Raw genomic sequence first — 6,991 nt, forward strand, 5'->3', positions numbered from 1 at the left:
CTTGATTAAAACCCTTCAACTCTCCACTTCGTGTCTTAAGACCTTCCTTTAAATCCGGCAGAGACTGTTGTAACATGCACCCTTCCCCGTGGCTGTGAACACAGTGACATAGGGAGTCGAAAGCCCAAGTTTTCAGCCAAAAGCTGCCAGTGCAGATGTTCACCAAACTCAATTAGAGTGCAGGAGTGTAATTAAAAGTTATTTTCTTTGTATCAAGCAAGGAAACACAAATGTAGGGTCTTGTGTGTTTGCTATTTTAAATCTATTGAAAGACAGCTTGACACTGACTAATTGTTTTCAGTTTGCTGTCTGAGAAATAAAGCAACACAGATTTGTATTTGACCATATTTGACAGTGTTTAATCTTCAAAAAGATTGAAGAAATGCACACACAAAAGGTATGACAACCACTTGACACCACCTCTGGCCTCTTATTATAGCACTGGATTGTACCATTGTATAATTAGACAATATATAGCACTTTCAAACCTCAATCTAGAACAAGATCCAAAACCTCTAATGTGCCACACGTGTATTTGGAGTCATCTTGCTGTAATATTGATCTGATAGTGTTTCCAGCTTAGAAACTGGCCACTCAGGCCAACAGATGCACATCAGTGTTTCTCCTCCACATAAGTTTCGTTCCCACCTTTCTTTGTCTGATCTCACCAACCTATCTCGATATTCCTTTCACCTTCCTGTATTGATGATGTTGATTGGTGAGAAAAGTGGGGAGGACTCCCCGAGTCTTCCTTGAAATAGAGTCATGAGTCCTTTGGCATCCACATGCAAGCTTAACCTCCTCCAAAACAGTAATATATCAAAGGAAGTCAGACTCAAAGTGCTTTATGTTCTGGGCAGACATTGGAGTAAATGTTTGTCTTCATCACATGTGCAGCACTGTAATCTGGTGGAACACGTCCCCTGCCTGCTACAGGACATGCTTGATTTTTATTCCAATGACTATCAAGGGATCTACTCCACCACGTTACATCCATTCAGAGTCATCACAAAGTGTTCTCAGGTCTTGAACACTGTGCCCAGAGGATCACAGGAGACATTCAAGGCCAGGAGACGGTTCAGAGAAGAATGGAAAGCTGATCTTCAGTATCAGAAGTCCTGGGTATAAGGGAAGGTGAGAGAAACATGTTCTTCTTGGATTTTAAAATATTCTTTCAGGGGATGTGGGCATTGCTGGCTAGGCCAGCATTTGTTGCCCTTCCCTAATTGCCCTTGAGAAGGTGGTGGTGAACCTCCTCCTTGAACTGCTGTAGTCCATGTGTTGAGAGGAAGGTACACCCACAGTGCTGTGGAAAGGGAGTTCCAGAGTTTGACCCAGTTACAGTGAAGGAACAATGATATATTTCCACGTCAGGATGGTGTGTGATTTGAAGAGGAACTTATTCTCATGCGTCCGCAACCCTTGTCCTAGATGGCAGAGGTTGTGGGTTTGGAAGGTGCTGTTGAAGTGGTTTGGTGAGTTACTACAGTGCATCTTGTAGATGGTACACAGTGCTGCCACTGTGCATCATGGTGAAGGATGTGCATGTTTAAGTTGGTGAATGGGCTGCCCATCAAGCAGGCTGCTTTGTCCTGGATGGTGTCGAGCTTCTTGAGTGATGTTGGAGCTGGACTCATCAAGGCAACTGGCCTGGTGGAAACCAAACTGAACATCTATTCTATGTAAGTGCCCATCGATATGGCATGGTCTACACAACACTACAGGCTACAAGGTGAAGACAAGTAGAATCGTCAGCAACAATTCACCCCTCCCTGATGAGCTCAACGCATTCTCTGCTCGTTTTGAGCAAGAGGTCAGCGAGAGGATGTCATCTGCCTGACAGCTTCGGTCGAACCGGTATCCAAGGTCACCATCGCTGACGACAGATTGGCTTTCTTGAAATTTAATCCACATAAAGCGACTGGCCTGGATGGGGGACTCAGATGAACATTCGGATCCTGCATGGACCAGCTGGTGGGGCTATTTGCAGACATCTTTAATCTCTCCTTACTCCAATCAGAGGTCTCTACCCGCTTCAAGAAGATGGCCATCATCCCTGTAACAAAGAAAAGCCAGCAGCGTACCTTAACGACTATCATCCGGTGGCTCTGACATCCATCATTATGAAGTGCTTCGAAAGGTTAGTCATGGCACGCATCAACTCCAGACTCCTAAATTGCCTGGATCCACTACAGTTCGCCTATTGCCACAACAGGTCCACGGCATGCGTCCTACACTCAACCCTGGAACACCTAGATGACAAAGGCACCTATGTCAGACTCCTATTTATTGACTACAGCTCAGCCTTCAACACCATTATTCCTACAAAACTCATCTCCAAACTCCGTGGCCTAGGGCTCAGCTCCTCCCTCTGCAACTGGATACTAGACCCACAGATGGCAATCAGTAAGGATAGGCAAAAACAACACCTCCATGATTATCCTCAATACCAATGTCCCACAAGGCTATGTCCTCAGCCCCCTATTATACTCCTTATACACCTATGACTGTGTGGTCAAATTTCCCTCCAACTTGATTTTCATGTTTGCTGGCGACACCCCTGTAGTGGGTCGGATCTCAAACAATGACGAGACAGAGTACAGGAATGAGATGGAGAATCTGGTGAACCAGTATAAAGACAATAATCTCTCCCTCAATATCAGTAAAACAAAGGAGATAGTCATTGACTTCAGGAAATATAGTGGAGGACATGCCCCTGTCTATATATATAGTATATATTATATATATCTGTATAGTGTGCAAGAAACAATACTTTTCATTTATCCCAATACATTTAATTTGATTTGATTTATTATTGTCACATGTATTTACAGTTTCTTGCGTGCTATACAGACAAAGCATGCTGTTCATAGAGAAGGAAAGGAGAGAGTGCAGAATGTAGTGTTACAGTCATAGCTAGGGTGCAAAGAAAGATCAACTTAATGCAAGGTAAGTCCATTCAAAAGTCTGACAGCAGCAGGGAAGAAGCTGTTCTTGAGTCGGTTGGTACGTGATTTCAGAATTTTGTATCTTTATCCTGACGGAAGAAGGTGGAAGAGAGAATGTCTGGGGTGCGTGCGGTCCTTAATTATGCTGGCTGTTTTTCCGAGGTAGCGGAAGTGTAGACAGAGTCAATGGATGGGAGGCTGGTTTGCGTAATGGATTGGGCTACATTCACGACCTTTTGTAGTTCCTTGCGACATGTGACAATAATAAATCAATAAATTAAGTGCCGCTTACTAGCACTGTCAACCATATCTTCCATCACTTTGCCGATGGTTGATAGTACATTGATAGAGTGCTAACCAGCTGGGTTGGATTTTCCCTGCTTTTTGTGAAAAGGACATCCTTGGGGCAATGTTCCACATTGTTGGGGAAATGCCAGTGTTGTAGTTGTACTGGAATAGCTTGGCTATAGACACAGTTGATTCTGGAGCACAAGTTTTCAGTGTTGTTGCCGGGATACAGTCAGGGCCTGAAGCCTTGAGTGCATCCAGTGACTTCAACCATTTCTTGATATCATGTGGAGTGAATCAACATGAAGGCTGGCAACTGTGATGCTGGGAACCTCATTCACTTGACAGTTCTAGTTGAAGGTAGATGCAAATGCTTCAGCATTGACCTTTGCACTAATATGCTTCACTTCTCCATCATTAAGGATGGGGATATTTATGGAGCCTTCTCCGACAGTCAGTTGTTTATTTGTCCATTCACAACAGGATGTGGTCGGACTGCAGAACTTTGATCTGATCCATTGGTTGTGAGAATGCTTAGCTCTGTCTATCACATGCTGCTTTCACTATTTAGTCCTGTATTGTAGCTTCACTGGGTTGACAACGTATTTCTAGTTTGCCTGGCACTGCTCCTGGCTTTCCCTATTCATTTACCAGTGTCGATCCCTTGGCTTGATGTTAATGGTGAGAGAGGGGGATATACCAGACCATGGCCGGAATTCTCCAATCCCGTTCATGCCCTGCCACCACTGCCAGTAAGAACAGAGAATTTGGCGCTCAGCCGAAACTTCATTCACTGCAGCGGGACTGGATAGTCCCAGCCACAGGCGAGATCGGAGAATTCCGACCCATGAAGTTACAGATTGTGGATGAGCACAATTCTGCTGCCAGAGTTTCAAAACAAAGCAATTTAAACACAACTTTAGTTATATTAGAAAGTAACCTGTTAGAGTTCTTTGAAGAGATAACAAATAGGTTAGACCAAGGAGAGCCAATGGATGTTATCTATCTTGACTTCCAAAAGGCCTTTGACAAGGTGCCTCACGGGAGACTGCTGAGTAAAATAAGGGCCCATGGTATTCGAGGCAAGGTACTAACATGGATTGACGATTGGCTGTCAGACAGAAGGCAGAGAGTTGGGATAAAAGGTTCTTTCTCAGAATGGCAACCGGTGACAAGTGGTGTCCCACAGGGTTCAGTGTTGGGGCCACAGCTGTTCTCTTTATATATTAACGATCTAGATGACGGGACTGGGGGCATTCTGGCCAAGTTTGCCGATGATACAAAGATAGGTGGAGGGGCAGGTAGTATTGAGGAGGTGGGGAGGCTGCAGAAAGATTTAGACAGTTTAGGAGAGTGGTCCAAGAAGTGGCTGATGAAATTCAACGTGGGCAAGTGCGAGGTCTTGCACTTTGGAAAAAAGAATAGAGGCATGGACTATTTTCTAAATGGTGACAAAATTCATAATGCTAAAGTGCAAAGGGACTTGGGAGTCCTAGTCCAGGATTCTCTAAAGGTAAACTTGCAGGTTGAGTCCGTAATTAAGAAAGCAAATGTAATGTTGTCATTTATCTCAAGAGGCTTGGAATACAAAAGCAGGGATGTACTTCTGAGGCTTTATAAAGCACTGGTTAGGCCCCATTTGGAGTACTGTGAGCAATTTTGGGCCCCACACCTCAGGAAGGACATACTGGCACTGGAGCGGGTCCAGCGGAGATTCACACGGATGATCCCGGGAATGGTAGGCCTGACATACGATGAACGTCTGAGGATCGTGGGATTGTATTCATTGGAGTTTAGGAGGTTGAGGGGAGATCTAATAGAAACTTACAAGATAATGAACGGCTTAGATAGGATGGACGTAGGGAAGTTGTTTCCATTAGCAGGGGAGACTAGGACGCGGGGGCACAGCCTTAGAATAAAAGGGAGTCACTTTAGAACAGAGATGAGGAGAAATTTCTTCAGCCAGAGAGTGGTAGGTCTGTGGAATTCATTGCCACAGAGGGCTGTGGAGGCCGAGACGTTGAGCGTCTTCAAGACAGAAATTGATAAATTCTTGATTTCTCGAGGAATTAAGGGCTATGGGGAGAGAGCGGGTAAATGGAGTTGAAATCAACCATGATTGAATGGTGGAGTGGACTCGATGGGCCAAATGGCCTTACTTCCGCTCCTATGTCTTATGGTCTTAAACATTCCGGCAGGACTATTTCAAAGAATAGCAGGGGAGTTCTCCTCAGTGTCTTGGGCTGATATCTTTAAAGTTTATTTATTAGTGTCACAAGTCGGCTTACATTAACACTGCAATGAAGTAACTGTGAAAATCCCCTAGTCGTCACACTCCAGCGCCTGTTCGGGTACATGGATGAATCCACTATGGGTGAGACTCCAGCCTCCGTAAGGGGCTGGGAGGATTAAAGACTTGCTGACATGTGTACACAAAGCCTTCCAACTCAGTTAGTGATGCATTACTCCTTTGGTTAAGCCCCTGTCGTGAACTGAGGGCAGGGAGCCAATTTAAAGTTTATTTATTAGTCACAAATAAGGCTTATATTAACACTGCAATGAAGTTACTGTGAAATTCCCCTAGTCACCACATTCCGGGTACACTGAGGTAGAATTTACCATGGCCAATGCCCCTAACCAGCACGTCTTTCAGACTGTGGGAGGAAACCGGAGCACCCAGAGGAAACCCACGCAGACACAGGGAGAATGTACTGACTCCAAACAGACAATGACCCAAGCCGGGAATTGAACCCGGGTCCCTGACACTGTACATCTTTGGTCGCCCCTCAACCTCTGTCGTTCCAGTGGGAACAAACCAAGTTTCTCCAATGTCTCCTCATAGCTGATGCCCTCCATACCAGGCAACATCCTGGTAAATCTTTTCTGTACCCTCTCCAAAGCCTCCACATCCTTCTGGTAGTGTGGCGACCAGAATTGAACACTATATTCCAAGTTTGGCCTAAGGTTCTAATCATTCCAGAACCTGCAGAAATTTGGAAGATTATCATCAATGCATCCACTATCGCCATAGCAACCTCTTCCAATGTCAAAGGAATCGTCGTTTTGAAGAGTGACCAAGTGTGGGATGGAGATTGGAAAGTATAGATAGTGGCAGCGAGTGCAAACCCTGGAATTACTTCAACTCCAGTTGAATACTGCTACGGTGGGACTAGGGCTTAGGGGTGAACTAAAATCCTAACAACACCTGCTGCATTTCATCTTTCGAAAAATAACATTATGTTAACAAATGAGTCATGGAATCATCTCTTCCCTGGTGGAAAGGCCCCCGCCCATTTCAGTAGATTTGGCGTGTGTTTAAGATGTGTGCAATCTCTGTTGGATTCATGTATGTGATCTGAGGCAGGAGCCAGTTTGTTGTACACACTCAGAAACTTTATTGGGAAGGCACAGTGAGATATTTACAGGTTCAACGCCATCTTACTACCCAGTTCTCCCCGTGTCTGCGTGGGTTTCCTCCGGGTGCTCTGGTTTCCTCCCACAGTCCGAAAGACATGCTGGTTTGGTGCAGTGGCTATGCTAAATTCTCCCTCAGTGTACCCGAACAGGCACTGCAGTGTGGCGACTCGGGGATTTTCACAGTAACTTCATTGCAGTGTTAATGAAAGCCTACTTGTGACATTAATGAATAAATGAAGAATCTCAGGAAAGGTCATTATCGTGAATGCGAGCACCGACTTGCAAAATGTTTGTTCTTGAACACTTGCCTGAACAAATGCACTGTGACCCAACACTTT

The sequence above is a fragment of the Mustelus asterias genome, chromosome 2 (genome assembly GCF_964213995.1).
Source record: "Mustelus asterias chromosome 2, sMusAst1.hap1.1, whole genome shotgun sequence".
Taxonomy (NCBI): domain Eukaryota; kingdom Metazoa; phylum Chordata; class Chondrichthyes; order Carcharhiniformes; family Triakidae; genus Mustelus; species Mustelus asterias.